Genomic DNA, 13,517 nt, shown 5'->3' on the forward strand with positions numbered 1-13,517 from the left:
CAAGAGATCTGGGTTAAATCCATCGTTCTTTTGCCCACTACGCCATCCCAGTTTAGACATGGCCATATGCAAATCAGTCTTGACCCTGTGCCTCATGGGAACAGTCCAGCCCGAACTGCCAAGCCATGTCTTCCCTGGACCAGAATCAAGCATCCTAGGACCGGTTTCTGGCTATCAGCCGTCATCAGCCAGGATAGCTTGACTCCAGTGGCGTAGTGAGCACGGGTCCCACGTCTGGGAATACCCATCCCACTTAGGGCGAAAAGCGTTACAACAAACAAATGATGGACGGAATGCTGACAATGCAGACATTCTCCCCCAGTCAAGAGATCTGGGTTAAATCCATCGTTCTTTTGCCCACTACGCCGTCCCAGTTTAGACATGGCCATATGCAAATCAGTCTTGACCCTGTGCCTCATGGGAACAGTCCAGCCCGAACTGCCAAGCCATGTCTTCCCTGGACCAGAATCAAGCAGCCTAGGACCGGTTTCTGGCTATCAGCCGTCATCAGCCAGGATAGCTTGACTCCAGTGGCGTAGTGAGCACGGGTCCCACGTCTGGGAATACCCATCCCACTTAGGGCGAAAAGCGTTACAACAAACAAATGATGGACGGAATGCTGACAATGCAGACATTCTCCCCCAGTCAAGAGATCTGGGTTAAATCCATCGTTCTTTTGCCCACTACGCCGTCCCAGTTTAGACATGGCCATATGCAAATCAGTCTTGACCCTGTGCCTCATGGGAACAGTCCAGCCCGAACTGCTAAGCCATGTCTTCCCTGGACCAGAATCAAGCATCCTAGGACCGGTTTCTGGCTATCAGCCGTCATCAGCCAGGATAGCTTGACTCCAGTGGCGTAGTGAGCACGGGTCCCACGTCTGGGAATACCCATCCCACTTAGGGCGAAAAGCGTTACAACAAACAAATGATGGACGGAATGCTGACAATGCAGACATTCTCCCCCAGTCAAGAGATCTGGGTTAAATCCATCGTTCTTTTGCCCACTACGCCGTCCCAGTTTAGACATGGCCATATGCAAATCAGTCTTGACCCTGTGCCTCATGGGAACAGTCCAGCCCGAACTGCCAAGCCATGTCTTCCCTGGACCAGAATCAAGCATCCTAGGACCGGTTTCTGGCTATCAGCCGTCATCAGCCAGGATAGCTTGACTCCAGTGGCGTAGTGAGCACGGGTCCCACGTCTGGGAATACCCATCCCACTTAGGGCGAAAAGCGTTACAACAAACAAATGATGGACGGAATGCTGACAATGCAGACATTCTCCCCCAGTCAAGAGATCTGGGTTAAATCCATCGTTCTTTTGCCCACTACGCCGTCCCAGTTTAGACATGGCCATATGCAAATCAGTCTTGACCCTGTGCCTCATGGGAACAGTCCAGCCCGAACTGCCAAGCCATGTCTTCCCTGGACCAGAATCAAGCATCCTAGGACCGGTTTCTGGCTATCAGCCGTCATCAGCCAGGATAGCTTGACTCCAGTGGCGTAGTGAGCACGGGTCCCACGTCTGGGAATACCCATCCCACTTAGGGCGAAAAGCGTTACAACAAACAAATGATGGACGGAATGCTGACAATGCAGACATTCTCCCCCAGTCAAGAGATCTGGGTTAAATCCATCGTTCTTTTGCCCACTACGCCGTCCCAGTTTAGACATGGCCATATGCAAATCAGTCTTGACCCTGTGCCTCATGGGAACAGTCCAGCCCGAACTGCCAAGCCATGTCTTCCCTGGACCAGAATCAAGCATCCTAGGACCGGTTACTGGCTATCAGCCATCATCAGCCAGGATAGCTTGACTCCAGTGGCGTAGTGAGCACGGGTCCCACGTCTGGGAATACCCATCCCACTTAGGGCGAAAAGCGTTACAACAAACAAATGATGGACGGAATGCTGACAATGCAGACATTCTCCCCCAGTCAAGAGATCTGGGTTAAATCCATCGTTCTTTTGCCCACTACGCCGTCCCAGTTTAGACATGGCCATATGCAAATCAGTCTTGACCCTGTGCCTCATGGGAACAGTCCAGCCCGAACTGCCAAGCCATGTCTTCCCTGGACCAGAATCAAGCATCCTAGGACCGGTTTCTGGCTATCAGCCGTCATCAGCCAGGATAGCTTGACTCCAGTGGCGTAGTGAGCACGGGTCCCACGTCTGGGAATACCCATCCCACTTAGGGCGAAAAGCGTTACAACAAACAAATGATGGACGGAATGCTGACAATGCAGACATTCTCCCCCAGTCAAGAGATCTGGGTTAAATCCATCGTTCTTTTGCCCACTACGCCGTCCCAGTTTAGACATGGCCATATGCAAATCAGTCTTGACCCTGTGCCTCATGGGAACAGTCCAGCCCGAACTGCCAAGCCATGTCTTCCCTGGACCAGAATCAAGCATCCTAGGACCGGTTTCTGGCTATCAGCCGTCATCAGCCAGGATAGCTTGACTCCAGTGGCGTAGTGAGCACGGGTCCCACGTCTAGGAATACCCATCCCACTTAGGGCGAAAAGCGTTACAACAAACAAATGATGGACGGAATGCTGACAATGCAGACATTCTCCCCCAGTCAAGAGATCTGGGTTAAATCCATCGTTCTTTTGCCCACTACGCCGTCCCAGTTTAGACATGGCCATATGCAAATCAGTCTTGACCCTGTGCCTCATGGGAACAGTCCAGCCCGAACTGCCAAGCCATGTCTTCCCTGGACCAGAATCAAGCATCCTAGGGCCGGTTTCTGGCTATCAGCCGTCATCAGCCAGGATAGCTTGACTCCAGTGGCGTAGTGAGCACGGGTCCCACGTCTGGGAATACCCATCCCACTTAGGGCGAAAAGCGTTACAACAAACAAATGATGGACGGAATGATGACAATGCAGACATTCTCCCCCAGTCAAGAGATCTGGGTTAAATCCATCGTTCTTTTGCCCACTACGCCGTCCCAGTTTAGACATGGTCATATGCAAATCAGTCTTGACCCTGTGCCTCATGGGAACAGTCCAGCCCGAACTGCCAAGCCATGTCTTCCCTGGACCAGAATCAAGCATCCTAGGACCGGTTTCTGGCTATCAGCCGTCATCAGCCAGGATAGCTTGACTCCAGTGGCGTAGGGAGCACGGGTCCCACGTCTGGGAATACCCATCCCACTTAGGGCGAAAAGCGTTACAACAAACAAATGATGGACGGAATGCTGACAATGCAGACATTCTCCCCCAGTCAAGAGATCTGGGTTAAATCTATCGTTCTTTTGCCCACTACGCCGTCCCAGTTTAGACATGGCCATATGCAAATCAGTCTTGACCCTGTGCCTCATGGGAACAGTCCAGCCCGAACTGCCAAGCCATGTCTTCCCTGGACCAGAATCAAGCATCCTAGGACCGGTTTCTGGCTATCAGCCGTCATCAGCCAGGATAGCTTGACTCCAGTGGCGTAGTGAGCACGGGTCCCACGTCTGGGAATACCCATCCCACTTAGGGCGAAAAGCGTTACAACAAACAAATGATGGACGGAATGCTGACAATGCAGACATTCTCCCCCAGTCAAGAGATCTGGGTTAAATCCATCGTTCTTTTGCCCACTACGCCGTCCCAGTTTAGACATGGCCATATGCAAATCAGTCTTGACCCTGTGCCTCATGGGAACAGTCCAGCCCGAACTGCCAAACCATGTCTTCCCTGGACCAGAATCAAGCATCCTAGGACCGGTTTCTGGCTATCAGCCGTCATCAGCCAGGATAGCTTGACTCCAGTGGCGTAGTGAGCACGGGTCCCACGTCTGGGAATTCCCATCCCACTTAGGGCGAAAAGCGTTACAACAAACAAATGATGGACGGAATGCTGACAATGCAGACATTCTCCCCCAGTCAAGAGATCTGGGTTAAATCCATCGTTCTTTTGCCCACTACGCCGTCCCAGTTTAGACATGGCCATATGCAAATCAGTCTTGACCCTGTGCCTCATGGGAACAGTCCAGCCCGAACTGCCAAGCCATGTCTTCCCTGGACCAGAATCAAGCATCCTAGGACCGGTTTCTGGCTATCAGCCGTCATCAGCCAGGATAGCTTGACTCCAGTGGCGTAGTGAGCACGGGTCCCACGTCTGGGAATACCCATCCCACTTAGGGCGAAAAGCGTTACAACAAACAAATGATGGACGGAATGCTGACAATGCAGACATTCTCCCCCAGTCAAGAGATCTGGGTTAAATCCATCGTTCTTTTGCCCACTACGCCGTCCCAGTTTAGACATGGCCATATGCAAATCAGTCTTGACCCTGTGCCTCATGGGAACAGTCCAGCCCGAACTGCCAAGCCATGTCTTCCCTGGACCAGAATCAAGCATCCTAGGACCGGTTTCTGGCTATCAGCCGTCATCAGCCAGGATAGCTTGACTCCAGTGGCGTAGTGAGCACGGGTCCCACGTCTGGGAATACCCATCCCACTTAGGGCGAAAAGCGTTACAACAAACAAATGATGGACGGAATGCTGACAATGCAGACATTCTCCCCCAGTCAAGAGATCTGGGTTAAATCCATCGTTCTTTTGCCCACTACGCTGTCCCAGTTTAGACATGGCCATATGCAAATCAGTCTTGACCCTGTGCCTCATGGGAACAGTCCAGCCCGAACTGCCAAGCCATGTCTTCCCTGGACCAGAATCAAGCATCCTAGGACCGGTTTCTGGCTATCAGCCGTCATCAGCCAGGATAGCTTGACTCCAGTGGCGTAGTGAGCACGGGTCCCACGTCTGGGAATACCCATCCCACTTAGGGCGAAAAGCGTTACAACAAACAAATGATGGACGGAATGCTGACAATGCAGACATTCTCCCCCAGTCAAGAGATCTGGGTTAAATCCATCGTTCTTTTGCCCACTACGCCGTCCCAGTTTAGACATGGCCATATGCAAATCAGTCTTGACCCTGTGCCTCATGGGAACAGTCCAGCCCGAACTGCCAAGCCATGTCTTCCCTGGACCAGAATCAAGCATCCTAGGACCGGTTTCTGGCTATCAGCCGTCATCAGCCAGGATAGCTTGACTCCAGTGGCGTAGTGAGCACGGGTCCCACGTCTGGGAATACCCATCCCACTTAGGGCGAAAAGCGTTACAACAAACAAATGATGGACGGAATGCTGACAATGCAGACATTCTCCCCCAGTCAAGAGATCTGGGTTAAATCCATCGTTCTTTTGCCCACTACGCCGTCCCAGTTTAGACATGGCCATATGCAAATCAGTCTTGACCCTGTGCCTCATGGGAACATGGGAACAGTCCAGCCCGAACTGCCAAGCCATGTCTTCCCTGGACCAGAATCAAGCATCCTAGGACCGGTGATGATGGATTAAACCCAGATCTGTTGACTGGGGGTGAGTGTTTGATTTGCTCAAGCGCTCCATCCATCATCCCCTTTGGTATCGTTATGTTCGCCCTAAGTTGGCAGGGTATGCCCAGACGTGGGTCCCTTGCTCACTTTGCCACTGGATTCAATATAGCCTGGCTGATGAGGGTTATGAACCCGAAACCGGTCCCAGGATGCTTGTTTCCGGTCCAGGGAAGACATGGCTTGGCAGTTCGGGCTGGACTGTTCCCATGAGGCACAGGGTCAGACTGATTTGCATATGGCCATGTCTGAATTGGGGTGGTGGAGTGAGCTAAAGAATGATGATGGATTAAACCCAGATCTGTTGACTGGGGGTGAGTGTTTGATTTGCTCAAGTGCTCCATCCATCATCCCCTTTGGTATCGTTATGTTCGCCCTAAGTTGGTAGGGTATGCCCAGACGTGGGTCCCTTGCTCACTTTGCCACTGGATTCAATATAGCCTGGCTGATGAGGGTTATGAACCCGAAACCAGTCCCAGGATGCTTGTTTCCGGTCCAGGGAAGACATGGCTTGGCAGTTCGGGCTGGACTGTTCCCATGAGGCACAGGGTCAGACTGATTTGCATATGGCCATGTCTGAACTGGGGTGGTGGAGTGAGCTAAAGAATGATGATGGATTAAACCCAGATCTGTTGACTGGGGGTGAGTGTTTGATTTGCTCAAGCGCTCCATCCATCAACCCCTTTGGTATCGTTATGTTCGCCCTAAGTTGGCAGGGTATGCCCAGACGTGGGTCCCTTGCTCACTTTGCCACTGGATTCAATATAGCCTGGCTGATGAGTTTTATGAACCCGAAACCGGTCCCAGGATGCTTGTTTCCGGTCCAGGGAAGACATGGCTTGGCAGTTCGGGCTGGACTGTTCCCATGAGGCACAGGGTCAGACTGATTTGCTTATGGCCATGTCTGAACTGGGGTGGTGGAGTGAGCTAAAGAATGATGATGGATTAAACCCAGATCTGTTGACTGGGGGTGAGTGTTTGATTTGCTCAAGCGCTCCATCCATCATCCCCTTTGGTATCGTTATGTTCGCCCTAAGTTGGCAGGGTATGCCCAGACGTGGGTCCCTTGCTCACTTTGCCACTGGATTCAATATAGCCTGGCTGATGAGGGTTATGAACCCGAAACCGGTCCCAGGATGCTTGTTTCCGGTCCAGGGAAGACATGGCTTGGCAGTTCGGGCTGGACTGTTCCCATGAGGCACAGGGTTAGACTTATTTGCATATGGCCATGTCTGAACTGGGGTGGTGGAGTGAGCTAAAGAATGATGATGGAATAAACCCAGATCTGTTGACTGGGGGTGAGTGTTTGATTTGCTCAAGCGCTCCATCCATCATCCCCTTTGGTATCGTTATGTTCGCCCTAAGTTGGCAGGGTATGCCCAGACGTGGGTCCCTTGCTCACTTTGCCACTGGATTCAATATAGCCTGGCTGATGAGGGTTATGAACCCGAAACCGGTCCCAGGATGCTTGTTTCCGGTCCAGGGAAGACATGGCTTGGCAGTTCGGGCTGGACTGTTCCCATGAGGCACAGGGTCAGACTGATTTGCATATGGCCATGTCTGAACTGGGGTGGTGGAGTGAGCTAAAGAATGATGATGGATTAAACCCAGATCTGTTGACTGGGGGTGAGTGTTTGATTTGCTCAAGCGCTCCATCCATCATCCCCTTTGGTATCGTTATGTTCGCCCTAAGTTGGCAGGGTATGCCCAGACGTGGGTCCCTTGCTCACTTTGCCACTGGATTCAATATAGCCTGGCTGATGAGGGTTATGAACCCGAAACCGGTCCCAGGATGCTTGTTTCCAGTCCAGGGAAGACATGGCTTGGCAGTTCGGGCTGGACTGTTCCCATGAGGCACAGGGTCAGACTGATTTGCATATGGCCATGTCTGAACTGGGGTGGTGAAGTGAGCTAAAGAATGATGATGGATTAAACCCAGATCTGTTGACTGGGGGTGAGTGTTTGATTTGCTCAAGCGCTCCATCCATCATCCCCTTTGGTATCGTTATGTTCGCCCTAAGTTGGCAGGGTATGCCCAGACGTGGGTCCCTTGCTCACTTTGCCACTGGATTCAATATAGCCTGGCTGATGAGGGTTATGAACCCGAAACCGGTCCCAGGATGCTTGTTTCCGGTCCAGGGAAGACATGGCTTGGCAGTTCGGGCTGGACTGTTCCCATGAGGCACAGGGTCAGACTGATTTGCATATGGCCATGTCTGAACTGGGGTGGTGGAGTGAGCTAAAGAATGATGATGGATTAAACCCAGATCTGTTGACTGGGGGTGAGTGTTTGATTTGCTCAAGCGCTCCATCCATCATCCCCTTTGGTATCGTTATGTTCGCCCTAAGTTGGCTGGGTATGCCCAGACGTGGGTCCCTTGCTCACTTTGCCACTGGATTCAATATAGCCTGGCTGATGAGGGTTATGAACCCGAAACCGGTCCCAGGATGCTTGTTTCCGGTCCAGGGAAGACATGGCTTGGCAGTTCGGGCTGGACTGTTCCCATGAGGCACAGGGTCAGACTGATTTGCATATGGCCATGTCTGAACTGGGGTGGTGGAGTGAGCTAAAGAATGATGATGGATTAAACCCAGATCTGTTGACTGGGGGTGAGTGTTTGATTTGCTCAAGCGCTCCATCCATCATCCCCTTTGGTATCGTTATGTTCGCCCTAAGTTGGCAGGGTATGCCCAGACGTGGGTCCCTTGCTCACTTTGCCACTGGATTCAATATAGCCTGGCTGATGAGGGTTATGAACCCGAAACCGGTCCCAGGATGCTTGTTTCCGGTCCAGGGAAGACATGGCTTGGCAGTTCGGGCTGGACTGTTCCCATGAGGCACAGGGTCAGACTGATTTGCATATGGCCATGTCTGAACTGGGGTGGTGGAGTGAGCTAAAGAATGATGATGGATTAAACCCAGATCTGTTGACTGGGGGTGAGTGTTTGATTTGCTCAAGCGCTCCATCCATCATCCCCTTTGGTATCGTTATGTTCGCCCTAAGTTGGCAGGGTATGCCCAGACGTGGGTCCCTTGCTCACTTTGCCACTGGATTCAATATAGCCTGGCTGATGAGGGTTATGAACCCGAAACCGGTCCCAGGATGCTTGTTTCCGGTCCAGGGAAGACATGGCTTGGCAGTTCGGGCTGGACTGTTCCCATGAGGCACAGGGTCAGACTGATTTGCATATGGCCATGTCTGAACTGGGGTGGTGGAGTGAGCTAAAGAATGATGATGGATTAAACCCAGATCTGTTGACTGGGGGTGAGTGTTTGATTTGCTCAAGCGCTCCATCCATCATCCCCTTTGGTATCGTTGTGGAAGTAACCTACAACAGTGCAAAACACAGCTCAACAAATGTTGCCCCTTTTTTTGTACATGTGGGTTTCATCTACAGCTTATATCATTGATGCATCCTTCACAGAACTCCAATATACCAAGAGCTCATCAAAGAGTAATACAAATTCAAAAATCATTAAAACAAGCTCAAGTGAACGTACAAGAAGCAAAGTTAAGATATAAGAAAACAGACGACAAACATCGTAGAGCAGGGCCCATGTATCATACAGGAAATGTGGTCTGGTTGTCTACCAGAAGCCTTCGTTTTGGGAGAGATAGCATCTTCAATGCAAGATTCACCAGAACATATAAAATCATAAAATGTATCAATCCAGTAACTGTGAAGTTAGCCCGTTCAACGTTTCTCAGAATACATTCTGTATTCCATATCTCAGTGATAAAACCATCAAAGACCCCAGTAAAAAAGACTCCCTCTCCAATATGGGTGGATAATGAACCGGAGTACGACGTTCACAGGATAATGGATTCCAATACCCGAGGTTCATGTTTGTGGTATCTTGTTTCCTGGAAAGGATATGGAGCAGAAGAAAATTCCTATTCCTGGGAACCGGGCAAGGGCATCCATGCTCTATGACTACTACATGCATTTCATGCCATAATCCTTAGAAACCTGGCCACCGTTGGTGTTTCCCGGGGAAGGAATATACTGTTATGCGCAAAACAAGCATGAGAGGTCAGGACGTCTTAAACGCTGTCAGGAACAAGCATATTCCATCCATAACAAAAATACAGGCTGATCATACAGGAGTACAAAGGCTGGTTACCTTGTATCAGACACTCATGGGGTGGTGGAATACCATATAGCCGAAAGACATTTAAATACTCAAGTAAAAGAAACCAACAGCAGAGAATCGGTAAAAGAACTACACTTCCTATGAAACCTTGCAGGTTTGATGCCTAATCCTCGATGTAATTAGTAACATGCGCGGAGCCAAGGGTCCTGTAAAAGATGCTTCCTCTGGGAAAATGAGTCCAATTAGTCCGTCCTGTAATCCTGACCCGTAGGAATTTGCCGAAACCACTGTTTATGTGTGGGGCGGTGGTAAGGGTGCTTGCACCAACCTGTTTGTTTTATTGTTGCAAGTTTTGCTTTATCGGGGAGAAAGTTGGAATCTGCCTTTGATTTCGGCTGGGCGTTTCTTGAACGGCCATATTCCGTAGTGCTGGGGTTGCGGCCAGACATTTACTGCTTGGGTGTTTATTGTACAGGTGGTGTTGGGTCATAGCTATTTGGTCGTAGTGAGGGCTGCCTTTATATGGGCCATATTCTACCTCAAATTTTGGTTGGTCTTTGAGAGTGGATGAAACGGCGCAGATGTCGTCATCTGTATTAATCACATATTGACATATCGAGACTTGACAATACCGGCAATAAGTTGAGGTGCTACAGAATTTCTGCATGGTGGAAATTAAAAGTAAAATTAACATTTGATGAGAAAACCGTACTGACAGTGGATTGTGAGTCACAATAATGCCGCCTGAGACTCCGGAATTATTTGGTACATCAAGGGGAGCTATGATGGAAATATGCGCACATTCTTGATGATATTGATGGTGGTTTTTATTATTTGCCATTCTTAACAGGGTCCTTCCTTGAGTCCTTGGAGTTGGTTCTTCCCCTGTGAGGCAAGGCATCATACTACGTTGGGTGGGTATTTGTATGTTTCCTATCTCAGGAAAAAGTGGTAACACGTATTGGAGTCTATAATAACACTCACTTCCTAGTCCAGCATATTTAGAAAAAGAAGCATATGGATGCATAAGCAGAACTAAACTGTTGTCTATCCTGCTCCCTTGACATTACAAACACAGATTACTTTTTGTTTCAGGTAAACACATGTTAACAGATAATAGATATTTATATGTTGACAAGGTATTCAGAGTGATTACTATATGTTCTTTATTTACAGGTCTCCTTCCCTGCTGTTCCCTTCCTTTCCTTCCCTCACTTGACCACCTCAAGCTTCTCTGCTAGAATAGCAATCGGAATTGAGGCTATTGAGAGGGTGACCCTCTTGTACATTGAGCCGACCCAGAGGGACTGATCGCAGAGTGTCACAGTGCAGGACCCTGCATCCTAGTAAGGGAGGTACTGTAACTTTGGGTTTATTAACTTTTGGAGCACCAAAAACCATTGGTTGATAACCAAGGACTGCCAGAAACACCTTCACCTGGAGCATCATACTTAGTTGGATTGCTTAGTGAATTGGTAGTTTGTCATTACGGACAGGGCCGGACTGGGAACAGCAACCAGCTCTGGCAGATTGCTGCTTGACCGGAGAGGGGGAGGGGGTGGGGAGAAGCGTGCTAGTAAAAAGCACTGGTCCCACTTTTGTTACTGGGGCCCGATATTGCAGCACTGCAGTGACAAAAGCATCCTCCATGGCCAGAAAACTGTCCCCCACCCCTCCGGTTCACCGGGAAAATGCTGGGTGGCCGCTACAGCCACTCCGGCCCTGATTACGGACCAACCAACCTCTCTTCCCCTCTTTATTTGTTTAATAGTTACTTTGACTTGACAGTTCTGTGACAGATAGTCCATCTAGTCAAAGATTTAAGCTGGCAGAGTCACTGGTGTAAATGCAGCACTTCCCAAGCCTCTAAAGAGGGCAGATGATCTGTGAGTGTGGCAGAATGGGAGCACCACTGATTTACAGCCCATTTCTCACTTTGCCAAATTCTAAATAAGTCCTTAAAACTCTTCACTATTTTTATGACATAACAAACTAGCGGGCACCTAGCTGTGGACTATTTTCCAAAGTAATCATCCGAAAACAGGAACCCTACATTCAGTTGTGTCAGATTGTCCTCAGTTCTCTGAATTTTCACTGCAACACGTCTACTGATGCAGGCACTACACCAGAGTCCTTCAATCAGTAAAACCCCCTTCTATTTTGTATTTTTTTCTTTTACAATAGAGCTTCTCCACTCCCACACCTGCATACCATTTTACCTTTGCCGTCTTGCCTTCCTTGATGTTTGTGTATTGGAGCCAACGGTCCCGACTCCTGCTATTTTTTCCCCACACGCCGCTATACGTTATCCTGACGTGTGGTGCCGACTGAGAATTGTCATGTATGTAATGTTAGTGCAACTTATTCTACATGCTGTTCTTCCCAACCTTCAGCCCCTTGTATTGGATGATGGGTCCTAGCTATTCTTGTTCTCGGTTTCACCTTGCCTTCTTTTTGACACACACAAAATATCTACACATTTATCTGTTTCAGATCCACTATTTAGCAGCAAAAAGGTAGAGATACTGTGCAGTCATATCAAATAATGTGAAAGCGGAGAAACAATGACACAGCGGTGGGAAAAGAAAGAGGAAAATTGGTGGCATGCAATATCTTAATCTGCATAAATTGGAGGTTTAGTCTACACAGAACAAACCATTGATGAGATCTCGTCTTGAGTAATTTATCCAGTTATGAAGACACGTTTAATTTATTGTTTTCAGTCATAGAGGCCAAATCTGGAGTATTGTGTCTAGTTTTGAATATTCCACATGGAACAGGAGCTTGCATTCTGTAGGTTACAACTGGGGCATTTGACATAGTTCTGTAAGCCACAGCTGTATTAAATGTCCTGTTCAAGTGGCCATATCTGGAACATTGAGCCAAATCTGGAGGGCCCCACCTGAAGTGGCTGCGGACACTATTGGTCTCAACGAAGATATCCCTTGGAGTATGCTCACTTAAAAATGCCCACGTACTTCAATTTCCTCAGTGTTCCTTTTCAACCTCTCTCAGTTCATCTCGAGTTCTGCTATTGAGACCCTATCTGTATATCTGCATTCTAAAGATATTACCTTAACTGTTGTCCATTTTTCAACCTTCTTATATCAAAACACCTTTATCTATTTCAGTGGTGGACTCTGTTTACTATGCAGGATTTTTTAATTTGCAGAGGTATTTTAATTTATTTTGACGCTTCCTCTAACAAAGTTGGCACTTCTCCGACGTTTTCCCTTCACTCCGCACCCAAATTGATGACCTGCATGCTTTTCCCCTCTCATTTCCATTGTGACTGCGAGTGTGTTTCCTTCTTCGTAGGTTACTAAGGTAACGATGACCACGCTCACTTACATCACTTTGTGAGGTTAGCGGTATAGCTTTCCTACGCACGCAGCACGTCTTCCACTACCGGAAGTCCCGCCCCATTTTCCCTCGTGGCTCGCCGACGGGCTATTCTTAACCCGACACCAGCCGGTTGCTCGTGATCCATACATCGATGGATGGCGAGGCCTTAGGTTTGCGGAGCTTTTCTCGATACAGAATCGTGAGTACAAGCCTCTCTCATTTCTAGGGCTTGTGTTTCTTTATTCTAGTTTGAACTTCCCGGCCTCTTAACTTTATTGTTCCCATGACTCCGAACAAACATCAGTGCCTCCCGGCCCGCGTATGAAACTAAATGCTCCCATGCTTGTCTGCCCTAGGTAGTGCTTTGTCAACACAACCTGTTTCCCACTTATGGGGATATTTCCGACAATATACAGCTTGTACAGATCTTAGAGGGGGGTGCAGCGACTCACACAGTGGCATTTCCATGACCTCTGGCCTTAAATGTGTCATTTGTCACGCTACTTGATCCCCACGATGTTCACCCACAGCTGCTTCGAAACTTTATTGTTCCCATGATTAACGGACATACATCAGTGCCTCCGGGACCGCGCACAAAGCTATATGTTCCCAGGCTTGTCTACCTGGTTGTCTACTTATGGGGATTTTTTCGATACAATATACAGCTTCTATAGGTTTTTTTAGGGG

The sequence above is a fragment of the Triturus cristatus genome, chromosome 11, assembly GCF_964204655.1.
Source record: "Triturus cristatus chromosome 11, aTriCri1.1, whole genome shotgun sequence".
NCBI classification, from domain to species: Eukaryota; Metazoa; Chordata; class Amphibia; order Caudata; family Salamandridae; genus Triturus; species Triturus cristatus.